We start from the raw sequence: 20835 nt of genomic DNA, 5'->3' as shown, positions 1-20835 counted from the left end.
TTTATAATAGCTTTAAGAGAAATACAGTGAATTACAATAAATATTAAGTCGAATTAAGAATAAATAAGTTATAGCTAAGTTCAGAACCCGGAGTGGCAACGCCAACCGATAGTTCATCAAGACATGTTAAATACTAGAAAAACAAAGGAGCTAAAATACCAGTAGTGGAAAAATACTAAAAATCCCGAATAGAGGAAAAGGCCGGAAAATGGAAGAGAGTCACGCGGCGATCGTGGCGTGTAAGACGTGTGATTTGGACACGGCTTGGCGGGGTTTCGGAAGTCGCGTGTGCTCCTCGAGTTCGACAACCGAAGGCGAGCAAGTTTTATGCTGCAATTACGAGGACGTTTTCAATACACCCATTTATATCTAAACCAGTCAGCTGAGGTTAGTACGACCAGATTCTCACGTGATCAAAACGGTGTAGCAGACCCGAGTGAGGATAAATTGAATAAACGGAAAATAATATATATTTGCACCTCTCGATCGTGTGTTTCCTTCTCGTAGTCAGGCACCACGTCTAACCTAACCTTACCCCGTTCACATTGCTACTTCGGACCTGAATGTGGACCCCCTTCCCGTTCGGTCCGGTGGTCTTCCTATCCCTGTAGTTTTTGGGATTTGTGCGTGGACACCCTTCCCGCCTTATCCGCAAGCCTAGTTTTCCTACCTCTGTAGTTTTTGGGATTTGTGTGTGGACACCCTTCCCGCCTTATCCGCAAGCCTAGTTTTCATACCTCTGTAGTTTTTGGGATTTGTGCGTGGACACCCTTCCCGCCTTATCCGCAAGCCTGGTTTCCTTACCTCCATAGTTTTTGGGATTTGCGCGTGGACACCCTTCCCGCCTTATCCACAATTCTAACTCCTTCGTCGATCGGGGGCTCGTGCGCGGCCCCGCCACCGTGCTACCTAACACCCGCCAAGTATTCTCCCCGCTTGGCCTCGCCCGAAGGTCCAGCCCGGTGGATTTTTCGACTCCGACGCGAGACCCAAGACTTACGCCCGCAAAGTATTCTCCCGGCTTGGCCTCGCCCGAAGGTCCAGCCCGGTGGATTGTTCGCCTCCGACGCGAGACCCAAGACTTACGCCCGCAAAGTATTCTCCCGGCTTGGCCTCGCCCGAAGGTCCAGCCCAGTGGATTTTTCGCCTCCGACACGAAGTACAAGACTCCGGCTAGTCCGTTAGGTCGTAACCCAGGAATTGGACTCCGCATAACCAACGTCATCTGCCTTCTCCTCGACGTAAATAAGGACCTCCGGGGAAGACTCCCCTCAAAGCTACCCGTTCCCCTGTAGAGTGGAACCCTCTAGTCCGGTGTTTCGGTGATTTACAAATTTTCTTGTAAAGGACTCTTGGATCCGACTGAGATCTGTACCCCGGCCGAGAAAGCATCCTTACAATCCCTATCACTATTTGGGATACCCCAATTCCTTTCTTATTTATATTTGTTTTTTCCTCTTTCTTCAACTTTTTCTAATATGGGGGGGATGAGACGTAGCTATTTTTATTACCCACTAACTTTTCTCTCCTTTCCTTTATTTCCTAATCCGTTCTTGTCAATTTTTCATAATTATTTAAACGATTTTACTAATTCAATTTATTCTCTATCTTTCAGCCTCTACTTGAAATTTGCTGGGTATCGATGTCACACTTTGTGCACTGTGTACATGAACCACACCAACTCCAAACAAAGACAACAAATTTACATAAGTTATTACAACTTTACTTTGCCACAAACAACATATTAGAAAGATAATTGTTTTCTTTTTATCTTAGAAACTGATGAGCCTCCTAGCCTGGCTTCGCATGTCCCGTATTTACTCGGTCATGGGTCCACTTCTAGTCGGTCTTCACCTTCTCAGCAAGGATTGTGCTTAGCAGAAAGGACCTTCCGGAATCTTACCTGTGGCTACGATGGGTTCGACCTTCTAAGCCTGCCCACGGCACATTCCCTGGTGAGTGCTTACTTTTTACTTTATGCTTGAAATTGTTTACTTTTATTGATTCCATTTCATTCTTTTCTTATATTTTCATTGGGCGCCATTTGTCGTGTCCTGCTTTTCGCGCAGTGTAGATGACGGCTAGTCCTCGAATGTCCCAGGGAGGGGAACAACCAAAAATCTTGTCTACGCAGCAGACACAACAAAAACAAAACGGAAATTCAAATTTGGACAACGGCCATCTTCACGAAGGATTTTTCGAACATCTGGACTGGACTACACAGCTCTAATCGTTGTCCTGGAGTCCCTCCCAACCATGAGAGCATCCTTTAACATTTCTCGGACACATCTCCCAAATCTGCTTTGTGGGTCGTACTACCTCGCCTAAATCATCTCACCCCCCAACACGAATTCATTTCGCTATCACATTGTATTCCATAACCTTCTCTTAAATTGTAACATTTAACAAGCCTACCTACGGTACCGAAGGACCTTCACATGGAACACATATATATATGAATAAATAAATAAATAATATCTCAGTATGTTTGTATGCGTAAATAAATAAGTTGAATAAATACTGATTTAAATTGATAGAAATTGATATGAATTAATTTGGTCGGGTTACATAATTAAATATTTTATCAGGGTCGTTTTTTTTTATTTGCTCCGGCTTAAAATAGACTCAATGTTTTGTAATGGGTAAGCATCCTTCACTGTAAGTGTGTTCAGTTTTCTTGCGTCTAAGCACAGCCTATTCTTTCCAGGTGCCTGTACCAGCGTCGTTCGGTTGTTCCAGGGACTTTCACTTAACTCGATGACTCCCAACCATAGAAACAGGAAAGAATCTCTCCGTGACGGGTACGGCTCCATCAACTAACTGGATCGAGTGTTCTTCTACCTTGGTAAGTCCTAATACTTGACGTTCGTATGCCAGAAAACGACATTTTGCTTCTTCCAGCTGCTCAGTCTGTGCGGAGGATAGGATATGTGCCTCTATCAGTTCTCCTTTGGCCATAAACTCGAGTTCCACCTGGTGTAAGGATTCTACACCCACCACCTCTGGTACCAATTCGAATTTCCTCCAAGGTACAATTTTTGCTTCAAGGAAGGACAAAGGAGTATCGGCAATCGATGTGTTAACCCATTATACGAGATGCTGTGTTGAATCTTCCCCACTACTCGATGCTGCGTACCTCCCGCTGATTTCATTATCGATTGTGACCTCTCTAATCTCAGTCCTAACCTTTCCACTGTTTCTAGGCAACCTTCCCCAAGCAAGCTGACTGATTCCCCGGAATCCAAGAGACCCACGACCTCCAGATCTTCTATCTTGACCTGTGCGAATGGTCTATTGTCGCCTTCCACCGCAGCTCTGATGGCTGAACAAATCATCCTTCTTTCTGCCTTCCGCTGCTGACTTCTCCTATGGGCTCTAAAAATTTTTTGCGAAATGTTCCGGTCTGGATCCCCTTCCCAAATATTCGGCTTCTGACCTCTTGGTAGTGTGCTTATCGGACTGCTATAGGTTCACGTTTCGACCATTTGATGTTATGTGCTGGTTCATTTATTTATCAGAATCTTACTAAATTTATTCTCCTTACAGCTATCCTTATCATTAGGCATGCGATTTGACGAGGCTTTCACTTGTTCGTGGCAAACGGATTGGAGCGTGGTTCCTCGTTCTTGCCCGTTTGGCATCGAGTACATCTCGGAGTCCCCACACCGGGTAGTCCACACTTGATGCAGAATACTATCAACACCTCCGATGTCCTACGGTTCCGCAATTACAGCATGTAAGTGGATATCGTTCCCTGTTGTTCTCCCAGTATCTAGCTTATGCCTCCACTTCCTCTTGTTCTCCAGGTATACTCTCTTGTCCGACTGGTTCTAGACAAAGCTCATCTATCCTCGGACGATCCTTATATCCCCGGTGAGTTTTGAGGTTGCTTGGATGTCGGGTCAATCGAGTCGCCAATATATTTTTTCCGCGTCGTGGCATTCATGTCGGAGTTGATCCAGGTTTGTGATGTATATCGGGTATTTAAGTCTCGAAATCTGATCCCTAATATTCATCTTTAACACCTTTATCAGGTCGAAGTCGGAAAACGGCATCTCTAGTCGAGATCTGAGCGCTAGAGTGGTCTGGATGTACACCTCGATGGTTTCTCCTGGCTTCTGCTTCCGTTCTCGCAGCTCATTGGATCGGTGACTCTCAAACTACTGTTGTAGTGCGTACCTCAGGTGATCTCACGTGATCAAAGCGGTGTAGCAGACCCGAGTGAGGATAAATTGAATAAACGGAAAGGAATATATAAGCACCTCTCGATCGTGTGTTTCCTTCTCGTAGTCAGGCACCACGTCTAACCTAACCTTACCCCGATCACATTGCTTCTTCGGACCTGAATGTAGACCCCCTTCCCGTTCGGTCCGGTGGTCTTCCTATCCCTGTAGTTTTTGGGATTTGTGCGTGGACACCCTTCCCGCCTTATCCGCAAGCCTAGTTTTCCTACCTCTGTAGTTTTTGGGATTTGTGCGTGGACACCCTTCCCGCCTTATCCGCAAGCCTAGTATTCCTACCTCTGTAGTTTTTGGGATTTGTGCGTGGACACCCTTCCCGCCTTATCCGCAAGCCTAGTTTTCATACCCCTGTAGGTTTTGGGATTTGTGCGTGGACACCCTTCCCGCCTTATCCGCAAGCCTGGTTTCCTTACCTCCATAGTCTTTGGGATTTGCGCGTGGACACCCCTCCCGCCTTATCCACAATTCTAACTCCTTCGTCGTTCGGGGGCTCGTGCGCGGCCCCGCCCCCGTGCTACCTAACACCCGCCAAGTATTCTCCCCGCTTGGCCTCGCCCGAAGGTCCAGCCCGGTGGATTTTTCGACTCCGACGCGAGACCCAAGACTTACGCCCGCAAAGTATTCTCCCGGCTTGGCCTCGCCCGAAGGTCCAGCCCGGTGGATTTTTCGCCTCCGACGCGAGACCCAAGACTTACGCCCGCAAAGTATTCCCCCGGCTTGGCCTCGCCCGAAGGTCCAGCCCAGTGGATTTTTCGCCTCCGACACGAAGTACAAGACTCCGGCTAGTCCGTTAGGTCGTAGCCCAGGAATTGGACTCCGCATAACCAACGTCATCTGCCTTCTCCTCGACGTAAATAAGGACCTCCGGGGAAGACTCCCCTCAAAGATACCCGTTCCCCTGTGGAGTGGAACCCTCTAGTCCGGTGTTTCGGTGATTTACAAATTTTCTTGTAAAGGACTCTTGGATCCGACTGAGATCTGTACCCCGGCCGAGAAAGCATCCTTACAATCCCTATCACTATTTGGGATACCCCAATTCCTTTCTTATTTATATTTGTTTTTTCCTCTTTCTTCAACTTTTTCTTATATGGGGGGGATGAGACGTAGCTATTTTTATTACCCACTAACTTTTCTCTCCTTTACTTTATTTCCTAATCCGTTCTTGTCAATTTTTCATAATTATTTAAGCGATTTTACTAATTCAATTTATTCTCTATCTTTATACCCTTGCAGAGGGTATATTGATTTCAGTCAGAAGTTTGCAACGCAGTGAAGGAGACGTTTCCGACCCTATAAAGTATATATATTCTTGATCAGCATGACTAGACGAGTCGATTTAGCCATGTCCGTCTGTCCGTCTGTCCGTCTGTCCGTCCGTTTCTACGCAAACTAGTCTCTCAGTTTTAAAGCTATCGGGCTGAAACTTTCCCAAAAGTCTTATATCTTTTGCAGGTAGTATATAAGTCGGAACCAGCCGGATCGGACAACTATATCTTATAGCTCCCGTAGGAATAATCGGACAAAAAAATGAAAAAAATTATATCTTTGGTGCTTTTTAGCATATAACCTCCTAAGCTTGGAAATAACATTTTTAAATTAATTTTGAATTTTGAATTAAATTTTATCGAAATCGGAAGACTATATCATATAGCTGCCATAAGAACGATCGGAAAATTTCTGGAAAAATAATATGAAACAAATTATAGCTTCGGTGTTTTTCAACATATAACCTCCAGCGCTTGGAAATAACATTTTTTAATAAGTTCTGAGTTTCGAATTAAATTTTATCAAAATCGGACGACTATATCATATAGCTGCCATAGGAACGATCCGAAAATTGGTAGGAATATAATATGAAAGAAATTATAGCTTCGGTGTTTTTTGACATATTATCTTATACTATTTTGAATATCATTTTTTGTGTTTTTAAATTTAATAATCATAGCTGCAAGGGTATATAAGCTTCGGCTTGCCGAAGCTAACTTCCTTTCTTGTTCAGCCTCTACTTGAAATTTGCTGGGTATCGATGTCACACTTTGTGCACTGTGTACATGAACCACACCAACTCCAAACAAAGACAACAAATTTAGATAAGTTATTACAACTTTACCTTGCCACAGACAAGAAAAGATAATTGTTTTCTTTTTATTTTAGAAACTGATGAGCCTCCTAGCCTGGCTTCGCATGTCCCGTATTTACTCGGTCATGGGTCCACTTCTAGTCGGTCTTCACCTTCTCAGCAAGGATTGTGCTCAGCAGAAAGGACCTTCCGGAATCTTACCTGTGGCTACGATGGGTTCGACCTTCTAAGCCTGCCCACGGTCCAAACAGCTGGTTTCCGATGTCGGTTTCTATTGGCACACTCCCTGGTGAGTGCTTACTTTTTACTTTGTGCTTGAAATTGTTTACTTTTATTGATTCCATTTCATTCTTTTCTTATATTTTCATTGGGCGCCATTTGTCGTGTCCTGCTTTTCGCGCAGTGTAGATGACGGCTAGTCATCGAATGTCCCAGGGAGGGGAACAACCAAAAATCTTGTCTACGCAGCAGACACAACAAAAACAAAACGGAAATTCAAATTTGGACAACGGCAATCTTCACGAAGGATTTTTCGAACATCTGGACTGGACTACACAGCTCTAATCGTTGTCTCGGAGTCCCTCCCAACCATGAGAGCATCCTTTAACATTTCTCGGACAAATCTCCCAAATCTGCTTTGTGGGTCGTACTACCTCGCCTAAATCATCTCACCCCCCAACACGAATTCATTTCGCTATCACATTGTATTCCATAACCTTCTCTTAAATTGCAACATTTAACAAGCCTACCTACGGTACCGAAGGACCTTCACATGGAACACATATATATATATGAATAAATAAATAAATAATATCTCAGTATGTTTGTATGCGTAAATAAATAAGTTGAATAAATACTGATTTAAATTGATAGAAATTGATATAAATTAATTTGGTCGGGTTACATAATTAAATATTTTATCAGGCACGTTTTTTTTATTTGCTCCGGCTTAAAATAGACTCAATGTCTTGTAAGGGGGAAAGCATCCTTCACTGTAAGTGTGATCAGTTCTCTTGCGTCTAAGCACAGCCTATTCTTTCCAGGTGCCTGTACCAGCGTCGTTCGGTTGTCCCAGGGACTTTCACTTAACTCGATGACTCCCAACCATAGAAACAGGAAAGAGTCTCTCCGTGACGGGTACGGCTCCTCCAACTAACTGGATCGAGTGTTCTTCTACCTTGGTAAGTCCTAATACTTGACTTTCGTATGTCAGAAAACGTCATTTTGCTTCTTTCAACTGCTCAGTCAGTTCTCCTTTGGCCATAAACTCGAGTTCCACCTGGTGTAAGGATTCTACACCCACCACCTCTGGTACCAATTCGAATTTCCTCCATAAATCTATACCAAGGTACAATTTTTGCTTCAAGGAAGGACAAAGGAGTATCGGCAATCGATGTGTTAACCCATTATACGGGATGCTGTGTTGAATCTTCCCCACTACTCGATGCTGCGTACCTCCCGCTGATTTCATTATCGATTGTGACCTCTCTAATCTCAGTCCTAACCTTTCCACTGTTTCTAGGCAACCTTCCCCAAGCAAGCTGACTGATTCCCCGGAATCCAAAAGACCCACGACCTCCAGATCTTCTATCTTGACCTGTGCGAATGGTCTATTGTCGCCTTCCACCGCAGCTCTGATGGCTGAACAAATCATCCTTCTTTCTGCCTTCCGCTGCTGACTTCTCCTATGGGCTCTAAAATTTTTTTGCGAAATGTTCCGGTCTGGATCCCCTTTCCCAAATATTCGGCTTCTGACCGCTTGGTAGTGTGCTTATCGGACTGCTATAGGTTCAAGTTTCGACCATTTAATGTTATGTGCTGGTTCATTTATATTTATCAGAATCTTACTAATTTTATTCTCCTTACAGCTATCCTTATCATTAGGCATGCGATTTGACGAGGCTTTCACTTGTTCGTGGCAAACGGATTGGAGCGTGCTTCCTCGTTCTTGCCCGTTTGGCATCGAGTACATCTCGGAGTCCCCACACCGGGTAGTCCACACTTGATGCAGAATACTATCAACACCTCCGATGTCCTACGGTTCCGCAATTACAGCATGTAAGTGGCTATCGTTCCCTGTTGTTCTCCCATTATCTAGCTAATGCCTCCACTTCCTCTTGTTCTCCAGGTATACTCTCTTCTCCGACTGGTTCTGGACAAAGCTCATCTATCCTCGGACGATCCTTATATCCCAGGTGAGTCTCGAGGTTGCTTGGATGTCGGGTCAATCGAGTCGCCAATATATTTTTTCCGCGTCGTGGCATTCATGTCGGAGTTGATCCAGGTTTGTGATGTATATCGGGTATTTCTGATCCCTAATATTCATCTTTATCATCTTTTTCTTTCCTTTGCTTGTCCGTCCACTAATACATGAAATTCTTAGGACCTCCTTCTACGGCACCTGATGCGGCCTTTGGAGATGTTTGAGGCGGAACATAAATTCGGACACGGGCATGCTTCTGGGACTTTCATCGAAACTTAGCCCCCACTTCTGCAGCTGGCCGACTTTGAACGCCGAATCGCCTGCTGCCACGCTTGACCGACGCTGATCTTGTCCTAGATTGACGTTGTGCTGTGTCCCACCGTTTCCAGGAGGATGTTCTGGCGGCGTCGTGTGAGACTTATTCCATCTTCTTTGTTCCTGCTCCGTCGACCAGGCGGCTTGCCGATACCCTTCCGATGCGTGTCGACTCATCTCCTGCTTCTCGGAAAACGCCCCAGATGTTGGCGGCGGAAATCCTATACGGTGACGTACCCCCAGCAGTATGATTATCGGAGGTTGCTGTAGCATCCTCGGATTGAATGGTGGCATCTGACTCGGATATGCCCGAAGCTGCTCTGCAATGCCTTGAGGTGGCTGCATATGCGTCCCCGAAGAGGGGACGTCCATCATGAACTGCATCATATCCTGCTGCATCTGCTGTTTGAACGCTTCATATTCCGTCGACATTCCCACCTGGTAAGTCTGTTGTCCTTGAACCAGTGCTGCATTAACCCCTGACTTTACTTCAGATGGATAAGACTTTGGTATGGCCCCGGTTCGCCTACCGACTGATGACCACTCGCTTCTCCTGGACTTCCGCTTCCCATTACATCAGGACTCTGTTCCCTTAGCGACTCCATGCCTTCGGGTGCCTTTATGTTTTCCAATTTCTCCTCTTGATTTGCCTGCGAGCGAGATACTGGCGGAGTCATACTTGCTGGTCCCCTATTCCCGCCTAGAAGGCGCGTGCGCCACAATAAGTACTACTTTCTTTATAATAGCTTTAAGAGAAATACAGTGAATTACAATAAATATTAAGTCGAATTAAGAATAAATAAGTTATAGCTAAGTTCAGAACCCGGAGTGGCAACGCCAACCGATAGTTTATCAAGACATGTTAAATACTAGAAAAACAAAGGAGCTAAAATACCAATAGTAGGAAAATACTAGAAATCCCGAATAGAGGAAAAGGCCGGAAAATGGAAGAGGGTCACGCGGCGATCGTGGCGTGTCTCTTCTCTCAGGATCGCGGAACGGGTAAGACGTGTGATTTGGACAAGGCTTGGCGGGGTTTCGGAAGTCGCGTGTGCTCCTCGAGTTCGACAACCGAAGGCGAGCAAGTTTAATGCGGCAATTACGAGGACGATTTTGAAATCGTCCTCGTCTTGAGACACCCATTTATATCTAAACCAGTCAGCTGAGGTTAGTACGACCATTTTCTCACGTGATCAAAACGATGTATCAGACCCGAGTGAGGATAAACTGAATAAACGGAAAAGAATATATAATTGCACCTCTCGATCGTGTGTTTCCTTCTCGTAGTCAGGCAACACGTCTAGCCTAACCTTACCCCGATCACATTGCTTCTTCGGACCTGAATGTGGACCCCCTTCCCGTTCGGTCCGGTGGTCTTCCTATCCCTGTAGTTTTTGGGATTTGTGCGTGGACACCCTTCCCGCCTTATCCGCAAGCCTAGTTTTCCTACCTCTGTAGTTTTTGGGATTTGTGCGTGGACACCCTTCACGCCTTATCCGCAAGCCTAGGTTTCCTACCTCTGTAGTTTTTGGGATTTGTGCGTGGACACCCTTCCCGCCTTATCCGCAAGCCTAGTTTTCTTACCTCTGTAGTTTTTGGGATTTATGCGTGGGCACCCTTCCCGCCTTATCCGCAAGCCTAGTTTTCCTACTTCTGTGGTTTTTGGGATTTGTGCGTGGACACCCTTCCCGCCTTATTCGCAAGCCTAGTTTTCATACCTCTGTAGTTTTTGGGATTTGTGCGTGGACACCCTTCCCGCCTTATCCGCAAGCCTGGTTTCCTTACCTCCATAGTTTTTGGACTTGCACGTGGACACCCTTCCCGCCTTATCCACAATTCTAACTCCTTCGTCATTCGGGGGCTTGTGCGCGGCCCCGCCCCCGTGCTACCTAACACCCGCCAAGTATTCTCCCGGCTTGGCCTCGCCCGAAGGTCCAGCCCAGTGGATTTTTCGCCTCCGACACGAAGTACAAGACTCCGGCTAGCCCGTTAGGCCCAGGAATTGGACTCCGCATAACCAACGTCATCTGCCTTCTCCTCGACGTAAATAGGGACCTCCGGGGAAGACTCCCCTCAAAGCTACCCGTTCCCCTGTGGAGTGGAACCCTCTAGTCCGGTGTTTCGTTGATTTACAAATTTTCTTGTAATGGACTCTTGGATCCGACTGAGATCTGTACCCCGGCCGAGAAAGCATCCTTACAATCCCTATCACTATTTGGCATACCCCAATTCCTTTCTTATTTATATTTGTTTTTTCCTCTTTCTTCAACGTTTTCTAATATGGGGGGATGAGACGTAGCTATTTTTATTACCCACTAACTTTTCTCTCCTTTCCTTTATTTCCTAATCCGTTCGTGTCAATTTTTCATAATTATTTAAACGATTTTACTAATTCAATTTATTCTCTATCTTTCAGCCTCTACTTGAAATTTGCTGGGTATCGATGTCACACTTTGTGCACTGTGTACATGAACCACACCAACTCCAAACAAAGACAACAAATTTAGATAAGTTATTACAACTTTACCTTGCCACAGACAACATATTAAAAAGATAATTGTTTTCCTTTTATTTTAGAAACTGAAGAGCCTCCTAGCCTGGCTTCGCATGTCCCGTATTTACTCGGTCATGGGTCCACTTCTAGTCGGTCTTCACCTTCTCAGCAAGGATTGTGCTCAGCAGAAAGGACCTTCCGGAATCTTACCTGTGGCTATGATGGGTTCGACCTTCTAAGCCTGCCCACGGTCCAAACAGCTGGTTTCCGATGTCGGTTTCTATTGGCACATTCCCTGGTGAGTGCTTACTTTTTACTTTATGCTTGAAATTGTTTACTTTTATTGATTCCATTTCATTCTTTTCTTATATTTTCATTGGGCGCCATTTGTCGTGTCCTGCTTTTCGCGCAGTGTAGATGACGGCTAGTCATCGAATGTCCCAGGGAGGGGAACAACCAAAAATCTTGTCTACGCAGCAGACACAACAAAAACAAAACGGAAATTCAAATTTGGACAACGGCCATCTTCACGAAGGATTTTTCGAACATCTGGACTGGACTACACAGCTCTAATCGTTGTCCTGGAGTCCCTCCCAACCATGAGAGCATCCTTTAACATTTCTCGGACACATCTCCCAAATCTGCTTTGTGGGTCGTACTACCTCGCCTAAATCATCTCACCCCCCAACACGAATTCATTTCGCTATCACATTGTATTCCATAACCTTCTCTTAAATTGTAACATTTAACAAGCCTACCTACGGTACCGAAGGACCTTCACATGGAACACATATATATATATGAATAAATAAATAAATAATATCTCAGTATGTTTGTATGCGTAAATAAATAAGTTGAATAAATACTGATTTAAATTGATAGAAATTGATATAAATTAATTTGGTCGGGTTACATAATTAAATATTTTATCAGGCACGTTTTTTTTATTTGCTCCGGCTTAAAATAGACTCAATGTTTTGTAAGGGGGAAAGCATCCTTCACTGTAAGTGTGATCAGTTCTCTTGCGTCTAAGCACAGCCTATTCTTTCCAGGTGCCTGTACCAGCGTCGTTCGGTTGTTCCAGGGACTTTCACTTAACTCGATGACTCCCAACCATAGAAACAGGAAAGAATCTCTCCGTGACGGGTACGGCTCCTCCAACTAACTGGATCGAGTGTTCTTCTACCTTGGTAAGTCCTAACACTTGACTTTCGTATGTCAGAAAACGTCATTTTGCTTCTTCCAACTGCTCAGTCAGTTCTCCTTTGGCCATAAACTCGAGTTCCACCTGGTGTAAGGATTCTACACCCACCACCTCTGGTACCAATTCGAATTTCCTCCATAAATCTATACCAAGGTACAATTTTTGCTTCAAGGAAGGACAAAGGAGTATCGGCAATCGATGTGTTAACCCATTATACGGGATGCTGTGTTGAATCTTCCCCACTACTCGATGCTGCGTACCTCCCGCTGATTTCATTATCGATTGTGACCTCTCTAATCTCAGTCCTAACCTTTCCACTGTTTCTAGGCAACCTTCCCCATGCAAGCTGACTGATTCCCCGGAATCCAACAGACCCACGACCTCCAGATCTTCTATCTTGACCTGTGCGAATGGTCTATTGTCGCCTTCCACCGCAGCTCTGATGGCTGAACAAATCATCCTTCTTTCTGCCTTCCGCTGCTGACTTCTCCTATGGGCTCTAAAATTTTTTTGCGAAATGTTCCGGTCTGGATCCCCTTTCCCAAATATTTGGCTTCTGACCGCTTGGTAGTGTGCTTATCGGACTGCTATAGGTTCAAGTTTCGACCATTTAATGTTATGTGCTGGTTCATTTTATTTATTTATTTATTTGTTTATATCCTAGCGCTATAAGGGCACACTTATAATTATCGCGCTAGTCACATTGAGTTGATATTTTATATTATTATTATTTTTAAATCATTTAAACAATTTCTCTCGCTCTCTTAATTAATATTAATGACTAACATCAAATTTTCTTAGTTACTATTGTTATTGTTTTTAATATATTTTTTTTATTTTTTTATTTTATTTCATTTCATTTAATTTTTATACTTATCTGTACTGGTATTTTAAAAGATCTTTAACTTTATTGTAAAATTGAGTTGCGCTCCTAATTGTTTTGTATTGGTGCGGTAGATTGTTCCATAACCGGATACCATTTATTAAAAATTGCCTTCTGGAACACAGTGTTTGTATTCGAGGGCATATGTAATTTTTGGTTCTTACAGATGTGGCTGGGGTAAGTTTATTGAAAAGATATTTTGGTTCTCCACTCGTGACTATTTTGTGAAAGAAGATTAAAATTCTGAGATCGATCCAGGAGGTCAAGTTAAGGTCAAGTATTTTATATGTCAGTTCTGATACATGGTCAAAACGTCTTAAGTTAAACACATAACGGACAATTGAATTGAAAGCTACAGTTAATGTGCGCAAATCCCGCGCATCACAATTTCCAAAAATTTCTATGCCGTAAAAGAGAGTGGGCAGGAGGATAACTTTGGCGATTAATAGTCTAACTTCCTCAGTTAGGAACGATTTAGAGAATGAAAATTTTCTTAACAGAGCATAGGTACGCCCTGTCGCTTTGACTATATGGTTGCTCCATGATAAAGTATTGTTAAATGTTATCCCTAGATTAACTGCATTCACTTCATAGCTTATCGGCGTATGGTTTATATATAATTTTTGGAGTGAAAGTGTTGAAAGTTGCTTTTTACCAATTACCAAGCACTTTGATTTTTTAGGATTTATACCCAAGCCATTTTCCTTTGCCCATTTTTCAATTAGCCACAACATTTTATTACTTATTCGAACACAGGCATGTATTTCAGTTACGGGTCTACTAACATATATTTGGACATCATCAGCATATAAATGTACTTCACACTCAGACAGGATACTAGGGAGATCATTGACATATATAGAAAACAATAAAGGGCCTAGCACAGATCCCTGTGGCACTCCCCTGGATAAATTCCGGAGACGACAGCTTGATATCTATTCGTTAAGTACGACCTAATAAGCTTCGTCGCATTAGTTGAGAAATTAAAAATATTCCTAAGCTTGGTACAGAGAATGTTATGATTCACAGAATCAAAAGCCTTACTGTGGTCAAGTAGCGTCAAAAACGTTACGCAGTTACTGTCCAGTTTTTGTCTTATATCCTCAACAATATTAGTGATTGCAGTAATACAACTCCTTTTCTTACGGAATCCAGATTGTCTTTCATCAAGTAGAGAATTGTTAGCTAAGTATAGTTGAATCTGTGAGGACATAAGGTTTTCAAAGACTTTTGATAGAAAAGGTAATATTGAAATAGGTCTATAGTCATTGTTTAGCTTAGGAATTGGGAAAATTTTGGCGTTTTTCCATATTGTCGGAAATGAAGACGTTGTAATAGCCGTGTTAAAAATATATGTAACATGGGGCAACGTTAAGGGGAGCAAAAGCTTAACAAATTTGGGACTCATATTATCGAGACCAACAGCATCGGACTTGACATGCAGAATACTAGCTAGGACATCACTTTGGTTTATACATATAAAGCTAAAACTATTATCACAGAGGGGTTGAGTATTCAGGTACGGATTGCATGTTGCTTCAGGTACATCAATTTCCAAAAACTTTTTGTTTAACAATTCGACATCCACCTCAGACTCTGTCTGTTGCTTACATTTTCCAATACCTAACCGTTTTAGCTTGTTCCATCTGTTTTTTGAGTTAACACAGTTATTAAATTGTATGTTATAATGCTCTTTCTTTGCAGATTTTATCTTTATGTTTACTTTTACCCTAGCCTCTTTGTATTGTTTTCGTAATTCATCAGTTTTGTATCGCTTCCACCGGAGGTAAGCTACATCTCGCTGACGGGTTAGGTTTTTGATTTCACTATTTCACATTTCATTCACTATTTCACATTTATATTTATCAGAATCTTACTAATTTTATTCTCCTTACAGCTATCCTTATCATTAGGCATGCGATTTGACGAGGCTTTCACTTGTTCGTGGCAAACGGATTGGAGCGTGCTTCCTCGTTCTTGCCCGTTTGGCATCGAGTACATCTCGGAGTCCCCACACCGGGTAGTCCACACTTGATGCAGAATACTATCAACACCTCCGATGTCCTACGGTTCCGCAATTACAGCATGTAAGTGGCTATCGTTCCCTGTTGTTCTCCCATTATCTAGCTAATGCCTCCACTTCCTCTTGTTCTCCAGATATACTTTCTTCTCCGACTGGTTCTGGACAAAGCTCATCTATCCTCGGACGATCCTTATATCCCAGGTGAGTTTCGAGGTTGCTTGGATGTCGGATCAATCGAGTCGCCAATATATTTTTTCCGCGTCGTGGCATTCATGTCGGAGTTGATCCAGGTTTGTGATGTATATCGGGTATTTCTGATCCCTAATATTCATCTTTATCATCTTTTTCTTTCCTTTGCTTGTCCGTCCACTAATACATGAAATTCTTAGGACCTCCTTCTACGGCACCTGATGCGGCCTTTGGAGATGTTTGAGGCGGAACATAAATTCGGACACGGGCATGCTTCTGGGACTTTCATCGAAACTTAGCCCCCACTTCTGCAGCTGGCCGACTTTAAACGCCGAATCGCCTGCTGCCACGCTTGACCGACGCTGATCTTGTCCTAGATTGTGCTGTGTCCCACCGTTTCCAGGAGGATGTTCTGGCGGCGTCGTGTGAGACCCATTCCATCTTCTTTGTTCCTGCTCCGTCGACCAGGCGGCTTGCCGATACCCTTCCGATGCGTGTCGACTCATCTCCTGCTTCTCGGAAAACGCCCCAGATGTTGGCGGCGGAAATCCTATACGGTGACGTACCCCCAGCAGTATGATTATCGGAGGTTGCTGTAGCATCCTCGGATTGAATGGTGGCATCTGACTCGGATATGCCCGAAGCTGCTCTGCAATGCCTTGAGGTGGCTGCATATGCGTCCCCGAAGAGGGGACGTCCATCATGAACTGCATCATATCCTGCTGCATCTGCTGTTTGAACGCTTCATATTCCGTCGACATTCCCACCTGGTAAGTCTGTTGTGCTTGAACCATTGCTGCATTAACCCCTGACTTTCCTTCAGATGAATAAGACTTTGGTATGGCCCCGGTTCCGCCTACCGACTGATGACCACTCGCTTCTCCTGGACTACCGCTTCCCATTACATGAGGATTCTGTTCCCTTAGCGACTCCATGCCTTCGGGTGCCTTTATGTTTTCAAATTTCTCCTCTTGATTTGCCTGCGAGCGCGTTACTGGCGGAGTCATACTTGCTGGTCCCCTATTCCGAATGAACTCCAAACTTCTCCTCAATTTTCTTCCAATTTGAACTCTATCCTGTGACGAACCCGCCTAGAAGGCGCGTGCGCCACAATAAGTACTACTTTCTTTATAATAGCTTTAAGAGAAATACAGTGAATTACAATAAATATTAAGTCGAATTAAGAATAAATAAGTTATAGCTAAGTTCAGAACCCGGAGTGGCAACGCCAACCGATAGTTTATCAAGACATGTTAAATACTAGAAAAACAATGGAGCTAAAATACCAGTAGTAGGAAAATACTAGAAATCCCGAATAGAGGAAAAGGCCGGAAAATGGAAGAGGGTCACGCGGCGATCGTGGCGTGTCTCTTCTCTCAGGATCGCGGAACGGGTAAGACGTGTGATTTGGACACGGCTTGGCGGGGTTTCGGAAGTCGCGTGTGCTCCTCGAGTTCGACAACCGAAGGCGAGCAAGTTTTATGCGGCAATTACGAGGACGATTTCAAGACACCCATTTATATCTAAACCAGTCAACTGAGGTTAGTACGACCATTTTCTCACGTGATCAAAACGGTGTATCAGACCCGAGTGAGGATAAACTGAATAAACGGAAAAGAATATATAATTGCACCTCTCGATCGTGTGTTTCCTTCTCGTAGTCAGGCACCACGTCTAGCCTAACCTTACCCCGATCACATTGCTTCTTCAGACCTGAATGTGGACCCCCTTCCCGTTCGGTCCGGTGGTCTTCCTATCCCTGTAGTTTTTGGGATTTGTGCGTGGACACCCTTCCCGCCTTATCCGCAAGCCTAGTTTTCCTACCTCTGTAGTTTTTGGGATTTGTGCGTGGACACCCTTCACGCCTTATCCGCAAGCCTAGTTTTCCTACCTCTGTAGTTTTTGGGATTTGTGCGTGGACACCCTTCCCGCCTTATCCGCAAGCCTAGTTTTCCTACCTCTGTAGTTTTTGGGATTTGTGCGTGGGCACCCTTCCCGCCTTATCCGCAAGCCTAGTTTTCCTACCTCTGTGGTTTTTGGGATTTGTGCGTGGACACCCTTCCCGCCTTATCCGCAAGCCTAGTTTTCCTACCTCTGTAGTTTTTGGGATTTGTGCGTGGACACCCTTCCCGCCTTATCCGCAAGCCTGGTTTCCTTACCTCCATAGTTTTTGGACTTGCGCGTGGACACCCTTCCCGCCTTATCCACAATTCTAACTCCTTCGTCATTCGGGGGCTTGTGCGCGGCCCCGCCCCCGTGCTACCTAACACCCGCCAAGTATTCTCCCGGCTTGGCCTCGCCCGAAGGTCCAGCCCAGTGGATTTTTCGCCTCCGACACGAAGTACAAGACTCCGGCTAGCCCGTTAGGTCGTAGCCCAGGAATTGGACTCCGCATAACCAACGTCATCTGCCTTCTCCTCGACGTAAATAAGGACCTCCGGGGAAGACTCCCCTCAAATCTACCCGTTCCCCTGTGGAGTGGAACCCTCTAGTCCGGTGTTCCGTTGATTTACAAATTTTCTTGTAATGGACTCTTGGATCCGACTGAGATCTGTACCCCGGCCGAGAAAGCATCCTTACAATCCCTATCACTATTTGGCATACCCCAATTCCTTTCTTATTTATATTTGTTTTTTTCCTCTTTCTTCAACGTTTTCTAATATGGGGGGATGAGACGTAGCTATTTTTATTACCCACTAACTTTTCTCTCCTTTCCTTTATTTCCTAATCCGTTCGTGTCAATTTTTCATAATTATTTAAACGATTTTACTAATTCAATTTATTCTCTATCTTTCAGCCTCTACTTGAAATTTGCTGGGTATCGATGTCACACTTTGTGCACTGTGTACATGAACCACACCAACTCCAAACAAAGACAACAAATTTAGATAAGTTATTACAACTTTACCTTGCCACAGACAACATATTAAAAAGATAATTGTTTTCCTTTTATTTTAGTAACTGATGAGCCTCCTAGCCTGGCTTCGCATGTCCCGTATTTACTCGGTCATGGGTCCACTTCTAGTCGGTCTTCACCTTCTCAGCAAGGATTGTGCTCAGCAGAAAGGACCTTCCGGAATCTTACCTGTGGCTACGATGGGTTCGACCTTCTAAGCCTGCCCACGGTCCAAACAGCTGGTTTCCGATGTCGGTTTCTATTGGCACACTCCCTGGTGAGTGCTTACTTTTTACTTTGTGCTTGAAATTGTTTACTTTTATTGATTCCATTTCATTCTTTTCTTATATTTTCATTGGGCGCCATTTGTCGTGTCCTGCTTTTCGCGCAGTGTAGATGACGGCTAGTCATCGAATGTCCCAGGGAGGGGATCAACCAAAAATCTTGTCTACGCAGCAGACACAACAAAAACAAAACGGAAATTCAAATTTGGACAACGGCAATCTTCACGAAGGATTTTTCGAACATCTGGACTGGACTACACAGCTCTAATCGTTGTCCTGGAGTCCCTCCCAACCATGAGAGCATCCTTTAACATTTCTCGGACACATCTCCCAAATCTGCATTGTGGGCCTACCTCGCCTAAATCATCTCACCCCCCAACACGAATTCATTTCGCTATCACATTGTATTCCATATCCTTCTTTTAAATTGTAACATTTAACAAGCCTACCTACGGTACCGAAGGACCTTCACATGGAACACATATATATATATGAATAAATAAATAAATAATATCTCAGTATGTTTGTATGCGTAAATAAATAAGTTGAATAAATACTGATTTAAATTGATAGAAATTGATATAAATTAATTTGGTCGGATTACATAATTAAATATTTTATCAGGCTCGTTTTTTTTTAATTTGCTCCGGCTTAAAATAGACTCAATGTTTAGTAATTGGTAAGCATCCTTCACTGTAAGTGTGATCAGTTCTCTTGCGTCTAAGCACAGCCTATTCTTTCCAGGTGCCTGTACCAGCGTCGTTCGGTTGTTCCAGGGACTTTCACTTAACTCGATGACTCCCAACCATAGAAACAGGAAAGAATCTCTCCGTGACGGGTACGGCTCCTTTAACTAACTGGATCGAGTGTTCTTCTACCTTGGTAAGTCCTAATACTTGACTTTCGTATGTCAGAAAACGACATTTTGCTTCTTCGAACTGCTCAGTCTGTTCGGGGGATAGGATATGTGCCTCTATCAGTTCTCCATTGGCCATAAACTCGAGTTCCACCTGGTGTAAGGATTCTACACCCACCACCTCTGGTACCAATTCGAATTTCCTCCATAAATCTTTACCAAGGTACAATTTTTGCTTCAAGGAAGGACAAAGGAGTATCGGCAATCGATGCGTAACCCATTATACGAGATGCTGTGTTGAATCTTCCCCACTACTCGATGCTGCGTACCTCCCGCTGATTTCATTATCGATTGTGACCTCTCTAATCTCAGTCCTAACCTTTCCACTGTTTCTAGGGAACCTTCCCCAAGCAGGCTGACTGATTCCCCGGAATCCAAGAGACCCACGACCTCCAGATCTTCTATCTTGACCTGTGCGAATGGTCTATTGTCGCCTTCCACCGCAGCTCTGATGGCTGAAAAATCATCCTTCTTTCTGCCTTCCGCTGCTGACTTCTCCTATGGGCTCTAAAATTTTTTTGCGAAATGTTCCGGTCTGGATCCCCTTTCCCAAATATTCGGCTTCTGACCTCTTGGTAGTGTGCTTATCGGACTGCTATAGGTTCAAGTTTCGACCATTTAATGTTATGTGCTGGTTCATTTATATTTATCAGAATCTTACTAATTTTATTCTCAAACGGATTGGAGCGTGCTTCCTCGTTCTTGCCCGTTTGGCATCGAGTACATCTCGGAGTCCCCACACCGGGTAGTCCACACTTCCGCAATTACAGCATGTAAGTGGCTATCGTTTCCTGTTGTTCTCCCAGTGTCTAGCTGATGCCTCCACTTCCTCTTGTTCTCCAGATATACTTTCTTCTCCGACTGGTTCTGGACAAAGCTCATCTATCCTCGGACAATCCTTATATCCCCGGTGAGTTTCGAGGTTGCTTGGATGTCGGGTCAATCGAGTCGCCAATATATTTTTTCCGCATCGTGGCATTCATGTCGGAGTTGATCCAGGTTTGTGATGTATATCGGGTATTTAACTCTCGAAATCTGATCCCTAATATTCATCTTGATCACCTTTATCAGGTCGAAGTCGGAAAACGGCATCTCTAGTCGAGATCT

This window comes from Drosophila subpulchrella, unplaced genomic scaffold (genome assembly GCF_014743375.2).
Source record: "Drosophila subpulchrella strain 33 F10 #4 breed RU33 unplaced genomic scaffold, RU_Dsub_v1.1 Primary Assembly Seq37, whole genome shotgun sequence".
In the NCBI taxonomy this organism is placed as follows: domain Eukaryota; kingdom Metazoa; phylum Arthropoda; class Insecta; order Diptera; family Drosophilidae; genus Drosophila; species Drosophila subpulchrella.
The sequence above is the reverse complement of the archived record's forward strand: the minus strand, read 5'-3'. Positions refer to the sequence as shown.